The sequence below is a fragment of the Chlamydotis macqueenii genome, chromosome 4 (genome assembly GCF_036417535.1).
Source record: "Chlamydotis macqueenii isolate bChlMac1 chromosome 4, bChlMac1.mat, whole genome shotgun sequence".
In the NCBI taxonomy this organism is placed as follows: domain Eukaryota; kingdom Metazoa; phylum Chordata; class Aves; order Otidiformes; family Otididae; genus Chlamydotis; species Chlamydotis macqueenii.
In genome coordinates, this window is record NC_141559.1 from 33,231,476 (window position 1) to 33,247,406 (window position 15,931).

At 42.9% G+C, this 15,931-nt stretch overlaps 1 protein-coding gene across 2 annotated transcripts in view; it reads left to right on the plus strand.

Annotated features, from left to right (window-relative positions):
- GPRIN3 (GPRIN family member 3) overlaps positions 1–15,931 on the plus strand; it is a 30,482-nt gene that overhangs the window by 1,352 nt on the left and 13,199 nt on the right. The window contains exon 1 of one of the 2 annotated variants that reach the window (XM_086747481.1): positions 14,278–14,305. The exons of the other annotated variant lie outside the window; for it this stretch is intronic. The gene's annotated coding sequence lies outside the window, so the exon portion shown is untranslated. Of the gene's footprint in view, positions 1–14,277; positions 14,306–15,931 lie in introns of those variants that run through there. 2 annotated transcript variants of the gene reach the window in all.

A 15,931-nucleotide genomic window follows, 5' to 3' on the forward strand; every position in this document is an offset into this window, starting at 1 on the left:
GCTAAGTATTTAAGAGCAGTAATTGAATAGCCACTTAACGTCGTCTCTGATGAGATAAATAGGCCGAGCTCCTTTGGTCTCTTCCTGGAACGCAGATGCTCCTGAGGAGGTTCGGCCACTCTTACTCTGAGCCCCCACTCTTGTCCTCGCCGGCCAGCGGCGCTACACAGTGGATTCCAGGAAGGCTCTCGCCAGCGTCACACGCGGAGATAATAACCGCGTGCTCAGTATTCCCCTGTCTGTTCACCCAACGGTATGAACTTTTCTTTCCCACGACTTCACGGTGGGAACTTCTGTTCCATTAGTTACGTGCAGCAATCCCTGCATTTCTTTGCGAGCCAGGGTTTTCTCAGAAGCGGGTTGCCTCTCTTGTGAGGGGCATTTAAATTAAATTTTCCTACGTGCATAACTCTGGATCTGTCTGTATTAAAGAAATGTTTTCCCCCTTCCTATCACTTCACTTCAGGGAGTCTGCAGCTTGGGAACGATGATAGAGCCCTGGTGTTTACCCTCTGGAAGTCAGCTGAGTTTTTTTCCTAGCACCTCCGTGCTAAAACCGACTTGCTGCTTCTTGGTAGCATTTGCTCCAGATGATCTTAAAAGTTATTTGAAGTTTACTGGGGGAGAAGTTGTGCTGGGTAATATACAAATTGCAAACTGAAAGCGCCCATTACAGTGAATTGGTTTCATAACTGCTTTTGTTCAGCTGTGCCTCCAAGTGTTGGTGAGAGAGAAAGAGATTTGCTTTCCTGTCTCACAGAAGTGTAAATCCTACTGCTGGGTAAGAGGTCTCGGCTGATACATATATTGTCATTATGTTGCAAACCTTTAACTTGAATTTTTGTGGGTTTTACTTACTCTGAAGTGTGCTGAACCAAGCATGGGTTTATAGCTCTCTTCAGAAAGCACCGTGGCTGAGAGTATGGGCCAGAGGTGGGTGGTTTGGTCAGGATGGTGTCAAGTTTTCCAGTAGCATGTGGCAGCTCAAAAGGGAGGATGGGCTGAGTAGTCTGAAGGCATCTGCTGTGGGAGATGGTACAAAGTAAGAAAGTCTTTGAAGTGGGCTTTTTTTTTTTTTTTTGTTGGAGGGAGGGGGTTGCATGTGGTTTTTGTAACCACCTCGAGTTACCCTGTCTAAGAGCTCAATGTGCACTTGAGGGTGAATGATGTAAGAAAGATCCAAAAATTAAAGACCTTTCCTGTACATGCAGGCCATCCCACGAAGTACGTGAGGTCATCCTTGTCAGTAAGGTTTGTCTGCATGAAGGAAGATGGCAGGTTTCAGCCTTTAGAAAGACTGACATAATTGTCTTCAAAGTGTTAAAATTAAGAAAAAGTACATTCTGGTCATGTAATGACTTGCATGTCAGGACAATGAGCTTTCTTGAAATTTCACACAGGATTTTTTGTTTTTCTCTTCATGTCCCTGAAAATACATCTATACAAAAGACCACACTAAGTGTGAATAGTGAGGATGAATGAGGTACCCTTAAAAGGTCTGAAAACCATTACTGAGCTCAGATGTCACATCTCATTGAACAGCATGACACTATGAGCTCTAGAACTGTGGTGAATTTTCTGCAGGCTAGTCAGCATCTTGGGAATTGTTTATTATGCATATAATTGTGTATCCCCCCAGTATGAAATTTTGAACTTTTATTACCTGGGAGGTAGCTTCCCCCATCCATTCAAACTCAGCTTCTCTTGCCCAAGCTGGGATAATTTCTCTGATTTATTTTCAACGTAGGCTTTACCTTCTCAAGGTTGCGTCTTCTCTTCAAGTCCTTTTGCAAGCAGAAGAGCATGCATTTATTTCCATAGGGTGGCTGGTCCCACAGCTTATCCACTCTTGAGTCATGATGCCCATCCTGGGTCAGCCCAGCATTAAGAACAGTGGCTGTTAATTCAGCCTACACAGCCAGGGCAGGCAGAGGATGGTATTTTTGCGTCTTACAGTGTTGGCTGAAGACTGTCCAACAAGTGCTAGGTTTAAATCAGGTGGATTTCATTAGCAAAATATGTTGGCAGTAGTAAAATCTGACAGATTTGGATCCTACAACTGTTACTACCACCTTTATTTTTAAGAACATAAACCCTCTCCCTCAGATGCAGCTGAAGCTAAGAAGAACCTGGTTATATTAAGAACAACATCCTGCCTCCGCTTTGTTTGTAAAGTCATCACTGATGTGGGAGTAAAAGCAAGCTGCTCATGGTCTTACAGCTGCAGACAGAGCAAAATCTTGTAACTTGTATGACTGTGCTTCTAGCAGCACAGTCATTTCTTAATTTATAACCCCTGCATTAAAGGCAGAGGGGAATATAGGCTGAATCTGTTGCCTTTGCGGGTTTAAGAGCAATCCTGGACTAAGAGCTGCTATTATCTAACAGCATGTAATGACTTCATAGCTGATCAGACTTTCATACCTTCCCTACAGGATTATGCACTGGTTCTGTTTGTGCAAAATTCTTTTAAATTAGTTGCATCATTATTGGCAGTACTTTGATATGATGATGGAAGATTAGCAAGGAAACAAAGGCCATCCAGGATTGTTTTCTGTATAAAAATTGGGTGCTCTAACTATAAGTGTTTATACTATGTGACGAGGTGTCTAAACTGATCTCATATTTGATCTTACACATTGGATCATTTAGGTAAACATCACCTTTTGGAGAGTCAGAACAAAGCAAAGATTGATAATATATACTGGAGGGGGGAAAAAAAGTTCTGGATATGTTCAGAATGAAATTAAATTAGCTTCCAGTAGGAAAAGCTTTTGAGAGTGTATCTCAGTACACCTTACCTTTGCAAATAGTAAAAATAGAAAAGGGCTACATGTGTCTGTTTTATCATATACATGGACTTTGAACTCAGTTCTGTAGAAACAAAGACTTGTACTGATTAAAAATTTAATCACAGATGATCAGTTACATATTAAAGTTGAGCGATTCATTTCTTGGAGTCCCTAGCTAGGAGTTCGCGTTTGTCAATTGGCAGCATATCTGAAAGGGAGATGGGTCAGCACGCTGCTGAGTAAAAAGGGAAAAAACACAACGCAAACACTTAGAACTCCGTGTGGCATGTGGGGAGAGAGGCAAAGGGAAAGCTGGAGACTGAAGGAGTAACGACTAGCAACCAGCATAATACCATTTGGCCCTGATTTATCCTCTGTCAGCAGTGGACACATGTACCTGGGGAAAATAAGTGGAGGGGAGAATGCCAACAATCACAAGTATTAAAAGGAATTGTTGTAAAAGCTCCTATCAGGGTGCTGCAGGCCTGTCCACAGAGGAGAGATGGAATTCTCCTTTTTTCTCCCATCTTTTAATTCCATCATCCTGTGTTACAAAACTTAGTGGCAGGTAAGGAAGCGATTACCACAGCCAATATCAACCAGGGAGATCCTGTTTTTCTTTGAATGATCCAGGAATAAGAGCCTCTATCTATTATATCCTTGTTAGCAACACCCATTACTTTTACTGTTCATTGTACTATATTTATTATACATTAGTAAAATGTGGTAGCAACCACCGCTGAGTTTACTTGCTTCCTTGCCTGCTTTCCTCCCTCTGAAATTTGTTCTCTTAGAAGCACAAGGAGGAGTTCATCGAGGGGGACACAAACGTACACTCCAGTGGTTTGTTAAACTGTTGGTATCTCTACCTACTGTTAGTATCTGTATCTGACATGATGGAGAGCAGCTCTGAGCTGAGACTCAAAGCTTGTATCGCTTGGCGAATGGTAACAGTTCATTTTCCAAGCTAAGTTACACCCCGGTCATCTAGCTTTGGAGATGAACTTATTCTGCTGAGGGAGCGGAGAGGAAGTTTTTTAGAATAAGATCATAAGAAGAGTGTATTCTGAGCTGAGATACTTCTTGTCTCCCTCTTGGACAGCCCTCACAGTCACTGCTGAGGAGGCAAACTCAGCTGTGGTGAAATAGATATGAAGGACACTGCTAGATGGGAATCTTCACTGCAGTCTGGTGAACTTCTGATCCAGGAAGCAGCAGCATTGCTAAGTTTAAAATGGTTCATATTGTCTATGGGTTGATCGTAGTTACACAGTAATAACGTACACACTCTCATTTGTGTGCCTGTACGTTAATGCAGACACAGAAATGAGGGGAAGAGCAGTGTTTCCTGAGGGGCTTAGCAAGAGCTAAGAAAGCCACCTCAGTAGTTCAGTTAGCGGCGAGTACGCGTTTGTTCAATGGAAGCAGAGATGAGGACTGATGTAACTAGTGTACGAAAGGTTGGTTGAAAAGAGCCTGCAATCAGAAGTTATGTGTTCTTATTGTCTGGAAAAAAAACCAAACAAACAAAAAAAAAAAAACCAAAAACCAATATACCAATCACAGGCAGAAAGCAGTGACCAAACATTCAGCTTTGGAAAGGCAGATCTTATTATTTGCCCTTTTTTCTGACCTTTTTTTCTGCTAAGCGGATCAGGTGTTTCTAAAAATCTTGAAAAGTAATCAGTGTTTGCTTGAATTCTCTCTGTGACACCTGCATCTTGAAATTCTGCTGTAGCTCAGTGATGGTAATTAATATTGTCAGCTCTTCACAATCACCATGCAATTATCACCAGTTGGTGTTTTGTCCCGAAGAAGTGGCTTTCTCTATGTGGATGTGGGTTTCTTTTCTTTTGGAGGAGGTTGAGCAGATACTGGTTACTGGGATTGGGGTCCCAGATTGCATTCTAGTGGTGAAAATCTCTTTCCTAGTGATGCTGATGTGCAAACAAACAAAAAGCTCAGTTTTAAAAAGGGAAGTTAAAAAAGAAGAAAGGCAATGTGAAACAAGGTGCTGTGCAATTACTTTTATTGCTCTTCATGCAAAAAGATAACAAATTCAAATAGAGGACATGAATACTCTGCTACATTATGACTAATCTTAAAAGGATACTATCAAAAGCAATGGCTTCTCTGAAATGATGACAGTGAAGTCAATGAAGATTTAATTCAGAAATTTTCTAGTGGCTCCAGGCCCCCTTTTTGCATGGAAGACTAGACCTGCGGCTCCATGGAAAAATCAGTAGAAATCTGAGAAAATCAGTCAAGGTGTTATCGGGGAAACAGCGGGAATTTCCAGCAATGGATAAGGAAAGATCTGATGTTACCTTAATTTGCATAAACAGGAGTCAATTCATGAACACTGGCGTGCAGAGCAAATAAGCATAGTTATGTGGTTGGGTGTAAGTTTCAGACAGATGGATTTTTCCTTTCCTGGGTGGAACAGAAAAGGAAAAGAACAGTAGACCAGTTAGTAATCTGATTTTACATGGTTTAGGGAAGAGGTGAGTGTTCCTAATTGTGGAAGGTAGAGCTGGAGCGTGCTTTCTCTGGTACCAGGGAAACGTGATGTCTGTCAGCTTAGGGGTGAGCAAAGTCCTTTAACCTAAAGCCAGACCGACTGAAAGTGATTTTCTACTCTTGAGCAGTCATTTTGTTTTAGTACAGAAACTGCAAAATGTGTTGAAGTCCAAGGACTGGTGCTTTACCTCTGGTGTGTTGCCAGTGGGATCTTAGTCCAAAAAGTAGCATGGTTGTCAAGTGCTCAGGGAATGGTCCTTCGCCTTCCATAGGGCCCTAGGGCTCTGACCGTGGAGTATGTCCAAAAGCAGTGTCGAACAGCAGCGTAAATCCAGACAGTCAGTGTAATGGACTAGATAGGAAATCTAGCAAAGAAGATGATGTGGGCAGGGCACTGTGGCCTTTTAGCAAGACCCCACTTTCTCAGACTACTGGAGTTAAAATTCAGAGGAATGACCTAGATATCACCAGGTCCCAATTTCAGAAAGTAGAGGGGTGTAAAGGTCTTATAAATCTTCCCAGCTCAGCTCTTCTAGAAGCAGTCTGGCTGTTGGGGAGCTACCTAGTCCTTAGGTTAGAAAATGCTGAAGGATAACCAGCCCTTAGTATTTAACAAACTAAAGGATCACTGTCACTAATGTCACTCCCCTTCCTCTGAAGCATCAGTTTCACTAAAAACTTCACACAGTTCAAAGACTTGGCTTTAGAGATGAGTCATTAGGAAAATGATAAAATATAATAAGCATGCTGGGGGGTGTAGGAAGGAGTAGAAGTAATGTGATAAAATATTTGTCAGAAAGATGATACTGTGAGAATGGCTGTATGGAAACAAGATGACAGAATTATTCCACCCTGAAAGACTGGAATTTCACAACAAGTGCTGAACTTTTTATAACACTGCGCCACCCCACGGCATCTCCATATTTATTAAAAGAAAATGTTAATCCTTCCCTTGAGTTTAATAATTAAGGAGTATCTGTTAAAAGCCAGTAAACAGGCTATGAAGGTCTGCATAAGTTTATGAGAACCCAGATTTCTGCTTAAGCTAAGCAGTAGCGTTACCAGGTCCCGTTTCAGTACTCTGAAAAATAACATACCGGTTTTCATCCAATCTGTAGGGACTGGTATCCCAATTACAAATGGCATAACATTTGACAGTTCTTAGATGCAGCACCAAAGCAATTTTTGCAGAAAGGGTAAGTGGTATTTTGAAGGGTCACCCCACTCTGTGGTATGGCAGAATAAAGGGACCAGGCTTTCGGGCCCCCGCCTGCTGTTCAGTCCTTCAAATAAACTTGTTTGTGCCATAAGCATGAGCACGATTAACTGCAAATGTGCTTTCACCTACCTCAGCCAAGGGCTGAATAGACTTGGAAGAACCATACCTGCACATGGTGAATTCAGGTCAATACTGTGCAGAATTTGTGCTGTTTATGTCATGGCTGAAAACATACGGTTCATGGGGCTAAATTCAGCCTCTGGTTTTGGCCATGTGCTAATAATGCTAGAAATGCATTAGGAGGCACTGCAGACTATGACTGAGGAATAAAAGCTGTTCATTCATTTCCTGAGAAGTCAAGCAAGCTCCATCAAGAGATGCAGAGGAAAGTTTTAACAAATGGGTATTACAGAAGGATTAATAGAATCATAGAATAGTTAGGGTTGGAAGGGACCTTCAAAAGCCATCTAGTACAACCCCCCTGCAAGGAGCAGGGACATCTCCAACCAGATCAGGTTGCTCAGAGCCCCCTCCAACCTGGCCTTGAATGTTTCCAGCGATGGGGCATCCACCACCTCTCTGGGCAACCTGTTCCAGTGTTCCACCACCCTCACTGTAAAAAAAATTTTTCCTTATATCCAGCCTGAATCTACCACCCTTTATTTTGAAACCATTACCCCTTGTTGTATCACAACAGGCCCTTCTAAAGAGTTTCTCCTCATCTTTCCTGTAGGCCCCCTTTAGGTACTGGAAGGCTGCTTATAAGGTCTCCCCAGAGCCTTCTCTTCTCCAGGCTGAACAGCCACAGCTCTCTCAGCCTGTCCTCACAGGAGAGGTGCTCCAGCCCTCTGATCATTTTTGTGGCCCTCCTCTGGACCTGCTCCAACAGGTCCACGTCCATCTTCTGTTGGGGGCTCCAGAGTTGGATGCAGTACTCCAGGTGGGATCTCAAGAGGACAGAGCAGAGAGGGAGAATCACCTCCCTTGACCTGCTGGCCACGCTTCTTTTGATGCAGCCCAGGATAGGAATGAATGAAGTGTACACCTCAATTTAAGGGAACCAATTCAAACCTTATGTCATGGGGCCACTTTATACCATTCTCAGTGCAATAAAATAAGATAGTATCCTATCATAAGGCCTGGGAGCCTTCCCTCAGGAATACTTTTATATTAAATGGTCTACTTTGAGAGTTGCTTCCAGCGGGACCATGCTTGGCCGTTATCATAGAAACATGTGCAGTTGATATTGGGAAATAGCAGAACAGTATTTATCTAGTTCAAAAGATGCTTTTAATATGGAGGGCCTCAGGAGAATATTGTTTGGAAAATATCTTTTCATAATAAAATGACCAATTTTAGAATTACAGTTTTCCATGCTGGAGGTGGCAGGAGGCTTGCCAAAGAGATGGACAATAAGCACACTCACACTTGCTCCCTAATGAGAAGATGAGTGGGCTGAATGTATTAATAAGATGACACATGGGGTTTTTTTCAGCTAGGTTCCTGCATGCGGGGTATTTTTATGTGTCTGCTGCATCCAAATCAACACGCCTGCAGGAATGTGAGCAGACGTTCCTGTCAGCAGCCAACCCAAACACGCAGATGACAGGGAGAGAGCCCGCACAATGTCTGTTGAGCCTTAGGAGAAGAAAATAAAGTAAAAGGAGGACAAAGCAAATAATAGTTTTGTTAAGTATCTACCAAGAAAGCAAGCTTCAGTTACATTACACTTCCAGTACTATGATCCCAAGTAGTGAGCTGCGTAACAAGTGTTATTTGCTGTTACTCATCAGTTCCATCTGCACGGATGCTCCAAGACAAGCCATGTGTTGTTGCTTCTCCAGTAGCAGAGCCTGCCTTCTCGTGACTAATGAATCCCACCTACTCAGCCTCAGTTTGTCTCATATTTTGTCTGTTGAAACCTTTCTTCTTTTTCAATGTGATTTATAATCTAACTTCAGCAATCAGATTAGTCTTTAACCACCACATGAGTTCAGCTACTTGACAAGCAAAGCCATACCTGTTATTGTAAAATCACATCAGAACCAGCAGCTAACATGCTGCTCAGAAAAAAAAAAAAGTTAATTAGATGGGAGAAATTTGACCCCACAGTTAAAGGCTGTAATTCCTTTGGTGCAAACCCCATTAATGGGGCTGCCGTAGTTTATATGAGGTATAAATTTGGCCTTTTACCAGAGGTACCTAACCAGAGATATTAGATTAATAGGAAATTATTCCAAATACCATAGTTGCCATTCTGACACAAAGCCAAACAACATCATCCTTTCAGCCATCCTATCTTGGGCAGCTGCTTCAGAATGAATTTAGGGCAGATGAGGTAGAGATGAACGGATGGAATATTTAGCCGTGGTACTTCAGCCAGTAGCATGCCCTTTGAAATCCTTGTCCTCTACAGCCTTTAGTGATGGTCCTGAAATGCTCCTGGCTTGTACAGAGCAATGTTGCCACCCTAAACAGCAGATAATGATGATAACAGACTCCCAGGAATTAAAAGTTTGGTTGTACCATGGCCTCTGCAAATCTAGAACTTGTCTCCCATCTACTTTGCATGGATGCAGTGCGCTGTGCACTGGGTTTCCAGCTCAAAGTTTTCAATGTAACGGTTTGTTGCAAGAGCTTCCTGTCATTGAATTTAAGAAAGACCTGAGTGGTAGAAAATTTGCAGAGAAAAAGACACTGAATAGATCTTGTCAGGACCTTGTCAGCTCTGTGTCTGGTTGCAGAAAGGAGTTTTCTGATCACTTTTATGCAGTTTTGTGATGCTTCTTTCAACCTTTTTCCCGGTGGTTGATGATACAACTTCTCCTCATGTCTTGAATGGAAACAGGAGCGTAAAAGTACCTGTTTTCTAGCAGACCATACAGTGGCTCTCGCTAAGCTTTTGCACAGTGGAGTTAAAGACACAGTTAAATGTATTTTGGGGTGGACCTGTTAGCTTAGTTTGGAGAGCATTTTGAACAAGAAATGTGCGCAAAAATATATATGCAGTGTTCTTTCCTGTCTCCTTTTCCCTCTTGAAGGCTGACTTTGTGTGTTGCATGTGGAATTTCATCCACAGGCTCTTGAGCTGAGCTCCATGACCAGAATTTAACTGGGATACATCTCCTGTAGTCACCTCGTCTTGATTTGAAATTCTTCACTGCTGACGGTTGAAAGGTTAATCTGTCATACACATTTAATGACTAATTCTGCCTTTCTTGAGAGAGGGTTTCCTGTTTGTGACTGAAAAGAGGGCAGTCTTTGGGAAAATGGGCTTTCCCCTTCTGCACATAGGCGTTTTTTTAGTTAAATCTATTTGCTTTCTTTTTTTTTGTTTCTTATGTTCCTATACACAGAAAAAATACTTTCTGTATAGTCAGAGAGAAGCTTTTTGAATAGTATTTGCTGTTAGTCACCCATTGAAAGAAAGAGATTTAATCAATTACAAAAAAAAAAAAAAACAGGAAATGGGGAAAAATACCCATCAGAGGCTTAAAAAAACCAGCAATGCTTATGACATTCAGGTTGAGCGTGCAGCATGAGGTAGCAAGAAGTATGAACATAGTCACCATCACAAATATTTAAGCAGTGTTAAAACTATCTTTCAAAAGAATGCTATACCATGGTGCAAAACATTATTTTAAAACATTGATTTCTTATGAACAGTTTCCTGGCCTTGAGCTATATGAAGCTGTGAAATGGTCTGGCAAGGAGCACAGAGTAAGAGACAGATGGGGAATCAGTGCTGGAAGAGCATTCAAGCCTGGGTCCAGGAGGCAGAAGGCCAACAAATTTCTGTATCACATAGACCAACCGACTTCCTTTCTCCTGCACATCCTCTTTTTTTCTGAAAGGGCAGCTCTCCCCTTCACCTCTTACCTCCTCCTGCCTTCTTACCCTGCCAGAATTCACTCAACAGTTGTAGAGACAGGTCAGTCTCATAAATGGAATAAAAGTGTTGAGTCCACGCAGGAGAAGGCTGTCGTTCCCAGGATCAGCATTTAGCCTGATTCTTCAATTTTGTGGGAGAAACTTTGGACTGAGGCATGCTGACCTTGAAATTCAGCAGCTGAGCGACTCGATCTAGTTGCTGCCCAGAGAGAAGACCAAGGGGCTAATGAATATTCAGGGGTTGCAGCTTTTCCCTTAAAATAAAGGGCAAAGCTCCCACACACTAGAGGAAAAGAATCCTTCCGGGAAAGGAAAATGGTGAGAGTTTTGGAGTGGTGATGGGGGATTTTCCAGCCCATCTGCAGTACTAACCAAGCACCTGTCACTCTGGAACCACTTCCCATGGCAGTCTGCATTTGCAAAAATGTTTTTCTCCTGTTGACTTGGAGCAGAACAAACCAAACAGTTTTTCTGTGGCTGCCCACGCCTGTGGTTTAGAGTTGTTAATAACCAGATGAGGGAGCAGAATGAACAGAACTGAGGTAGTGAGGGTCAGGCTATCGTAATTGCCTGGGCTGTGCTGAGCAGTAGCTGAGCAGGGATGGAGGGGAAGGTACAAGCTCCTCACCTTAGGACAGCCAAGTTTCTTGGAGCGGGGCCTGAGTTTTTGATACTATGGTTATAGGAGGAATACCTGATAAATTACTCTTAGTTTCCTACCTCTATAGCCTGGACTTACTTGATCTTCTGACCAAGAAGATCTTGATCTTCAGTCTGCCTCTCTGTCCACATACTTCTTCCATTCATTCTTGGTCTGCTCTGAGTCTCCTTGCTCAGGCACACAGGCTACAGGTTTATAGGAAGGTTCATTGAGAACAAATTGCCAGCCTTGCTCTCTGCAAAAGAAACAGCTCGCCTCTAAGAAGAAAAAAAGATAATCGAGTCGCTTGCTCAGTATCTCATTGCCTCCAGCCCTGTTCACGCTAGATGTCCTCCTCTCTATTGTCAACTGTTCATACCCCATCCGATCCCATGCCCTGCCCGAGCTTTCTGAAGAGCCTTTTCCAAAAGTGCCTACCTCTTTGTATGAACACTTACAGATCTGCAGTGGCTGCAAGTACTTTTCTTGGGTGGATGGCCTCCCCAGGTCAGTAACATCCTTTGCTTGTTCAGCTTTAAGCTGATGCTTTTGGGGTTTTGTGGGCTTGGGGTTTTTTTCTCCACAAATGCTGGCAGCAGCATCTTCTGTACACTTGTTTGGTTTTCTAGCTTCTGCTTTAGCAGAGCTACCAGTCTGCTTTACGTCTTTGTAGACTCCGGACTTGCTGTATGGCAGTAATCCAGCAAGGAGAGACGTCCCTTTGATATTTTTTGGTAATGTTTCAGAGGTGGATCTCTAAAGCCAGATTCCTATGCTTATGATTGCAAAGGGTTTTTGGTAGTAGATGATGATATGTAGAAGAAAGGTGTTCTGTAGTTAAATCACTGGCGTTAGACGCTGACAGTTGCATAGTTTTCTCTGTGGTCTTCAGCTCTGTTAGCTTCTGAAGAAGAGGCAGAAAAAGTTCTGGTTCCCACCTCTGCTCTGTCTTGCCTGCTTAAGCTATGAATGTTTCGTATTTCTGTTCTCACATGTAGCATCCAGCAAAATGGCAGAATATATTAGGGCCTCTGGCATTTCTTGGGTAAGAACAGGAACAAAAGAAATTGCGTTTTCAAAAATATTAAGCAACTTTTGGCTCCCACTGGCTTTACTGGTATTTCTGATTGTTCAGCCTTTTTGACAATCAGCCTTTGATTTCAGCACCTAGCTTTAACCACTCAGATTAGGCTAGTTGACTATCTCTGTGTTAGCGTATATCAAATTTTATGTGTGTATGTATGTCTGTCTGCAATCACATATGTATGGATAGTTTGTGGTAATAGAAATTGTATCCATAATAGGATGTTAATAAAAATAAATTGCCATAGGAAGCCTGCTGTGCATCCACAGCTGTCAGATGACTGGTTGAAGTATCTCGTGCCTATCTTCAAGAAGGTCCTGTGCGGAAATAAACCATCTTGTCTGGGTTTTCATACGGACTCTAAGGTTGCCATGTGTTTTCTCACTCCTTCAAGTATGCCTCTGTGCATGAGGCGTCTGTGCTCAATGCGAGGCCGGTAATTAAGCCCTAAGCTGTGAATGAGTCTTTTTGACGCCCTGCCAGCTTCCACTCCAGCTGACTTAGAAACAAGGACAAAGCTGTTGCGCGGCCCTGCTCACTCACAGCTGTGCTCTAGCAAGGTACAGCCTGACCTCAGCTCACTTCTAAGATTTGCAAGTTAAATAGTCCACCAGTTTGAGCAAGGGCAGCTAAAACTGCTCCGCAGAGGAGTTGGGCATTAGGTGATAAACTCAGTAATCGCTTGGGGCTGCCACATCTTTTTTTTTTTTTTTTTTTGAATGGCTGGGGGCATGTTTTGCTTTTGTACCATGAAGCAGCTCTGTGTAGCTTGAGAAGGTGGTAGCTTCACCATACGTGAAGGCGAGATGGAGGGACAGGTGCTGCGGTGAGAACTGGTCAGGCTGCCGGTGGGGCTGCCTGGTTTGGGCTCGGCCAGGTGGTGGAGGCAGCAGGCTTCAGGAAACCTGAGACTTTGTTAAACCCAGATGTGATGTATCAAGGTTTGAGCTGTCATTTTAATTAATGCTAATTATACTCATTAACCAATTTGGCAATCATGCTGAGGGACAGTGATTCAAGTCAAAGTTGATGTCTTTTACCGGTGCCTCTGTCACAGTGTGTTGCTTCAGTCACCTGGTACCTGGAAATGTAAATATGCCTGGCTTACATGCGGAATAAATAAGGAGAAGAGGTATGCCCAGCATTAGGCTCAGTGTAAACCTTGAATTCTACCTCTGGAAGATCCCAGCCCTGGACAGCACTGGGGATGTGTAGCTGTGTATGCATTAGCTGTGTATGCATTAGCTGTGTATGCATTAGCTGTGTATGCATAAGCCATCAAGGCCCTGCAGAGGTTCAGAGTACAGACCATACGTCCGGCATGGATAAGGCAGAGGTCCAGGGTATGGATACAGCTGTGCTGTACCACAACAGGCAAGGCCTTGGCTTATGACGACGCCGGTAACTGACTATTAGCTTTGAAAGGGTTTATAAAGTAAGAAAGGCTGGGTCTCTGTTTCCAGCGTGTTTTATTGAACTAGCTTCCAGATTTTGCATTACTCTCTCTTAAATATTTGCTGTCTTGAGGAAGTATTTCTGGTTTTAGTTTGGTTCTGACACAGATGGGGCTTCTGAAATCTCAGACACTAAATAAGGATTTGTCTTCTTGTGATTTTTAAGAATTCAGAAGCAGAGAATGTAATTATTCTTAAGTCTGTGAAAATCCACGTTTAAAACATAGTATAAAAAGTTGCAGGCAGTTGGATACCTTAGGTCCCCCTTGTTGGGGCTGGGAGGATAGAAGCACATTGAATCTAAGGATAAAAATACATGTTTTGAATAAGCCGTTGTTGGAGACAATTCTAACAGAAGGGAGGATGGTTCCTGCGATTGTTAGTGCAAGGGATTTTTACACCCTGCCTGCAAGGGCAGTTCTGAAAAGCTATTACTGTCAGACACCTGTGGGATAGACTGCAAATAAGTTGTTCCTAAAATATGCCCTCGTACAGCACAGCTGTTGGTGTTTTTCTTTGCTGCAGGAAGGCGGAGGTGTTGAGACAGTGACTTGGTGACAGAGTTGGCTTCTTCACCCAGGGAAAGCACTGCAGTCTCTTTATTCAAGCACGTCCACATGGTGGATGGAGAAGACTTGCGAGCCACTCTTTGTCCTGAAGAGTTCTCTGGTTTTAAAGTGAATTTCAGGACTCAAAGTTAGTGAGGTAAGGTCTGGGAGTTGATTTTTACCAATACTGAATTGGTATCAATGCCAGTACGTCCTTTTTCTCAAGCCAAGAGCCAGAACAATATGTTTTTCTCAGTTTTACTGGATCAGATCTGCTGCAGTGGCAGTCACTGTCATCTGGGAGGTTCCTCAGATGCATCTTTCAACGCCATCTGTGAGTTCTGGGTGGAGACTGAAGAAGACATGATGTGGTTTACAGGTGTAATATTTTACCAACATGTTCCTATCTTGTGTTTGCTTTCATTAGTGTCAAGTGGTTGGGAGGCCTCACATGGCTGCAGCACTGCATATAGGGTTAGGCTCTTCTGTCGTTTCTGGATGTAAAGAGTGATGGTGTCACCAACTATCTGCAGTACATGGCAAGTGGTGGTCTTCCTGGCTTGGCAGGGTGACGTTTAGGATGTATGGTCCTGTCCCTGGCTGGTTAGCACCTACTGCCTTCCCTGTGTCCCATGTGCAGTACCTCATCAGTTAAAAAGATAATAATGAATGAGGCTCTGGTCTCTGGTTTGGTCCAATTCCACCGGGGTCGACATTCATCAAAATAAAGTGTATAGCCTCAAGTAAAGAAAAAGAAAAGAGTCTGAGATGACAGCTCTTCACGTAACGGTCCTGCTGAAGTCATATCGTAAGCTGGTGTGACTGAGGTGAGCAGGTTAGAGTCCTTAGCTGGATGTACAGGTTTGAGTCATTGCCTTCAAAAGAGCATTTGCTGGCCTTGTAAAGATGCCACTGAATGGCTCTGATTTTATCTCTGAACACTGAAGGCTTCCAACTTGCAGCTATTTTGTTTCCTGCAGAGCCTCAATACATCAGACAAAAAGTGGCCCAGCACATGGCGCTTCCTCTCCTGGTTTTTTGAGATGTTTAGCAGGAGGCGGTTTACTAAGGAGATTATTTTGTTCTTTTTACTGCTCTTATTGTCAATGACAGACAGCAGCAGAGCAAAGTGAGAACGTGAAGAAACAGGAAGCAACAGCTGAGGTGGCGGCAGGAAGAAGGCAAGATATTTTTAACTGGCTTTAAAAAAAAAAAAAGCCACGGTGATAGCTGTTTCAGCTGCCAGCCCCTTTATTCACATTAGTTGTGTTTCTGATAGCCAGGAGGCAAGAGCAGACATGGTGAGATCATCATCGTGCCTTTCTTAGGTTAATCACATGCTACAGCAAATTTCTGTTTCAGTAATGACTGGTTAGGCTCTGCATCCTTCTCCTCTAATTATATGCCATTTAGAGTAGTTCTTTTCCGTTAGGATAACGCCTGTAAGCGACAATGGATGTGTCCTTTGCCAGGTGCCTGTTACGTATAGAGCTATTCCCTTCTCTAATACCGAGCCCAGCATCTTCATTAAAATAATATGATATATGAGGATAAGTTAATTTCTCAGATTGTGCATGAGAGTTAAACATTATCATTGGCTTTTACCTTACGCAAAAGACATTCCTCCTGCTATCAGCTCTTCCAAAGCAAAATTTCCTTACTTGCAAGGTTGGTTAAAACAAAAAGTGCTGCTACTATACTCTTCTCTGGGCACCAATAATATGGTTACCCAGCAGTAAATCAGGCCCAACTATCTAAGGTGCTACCACCACTGCTGGGGCTA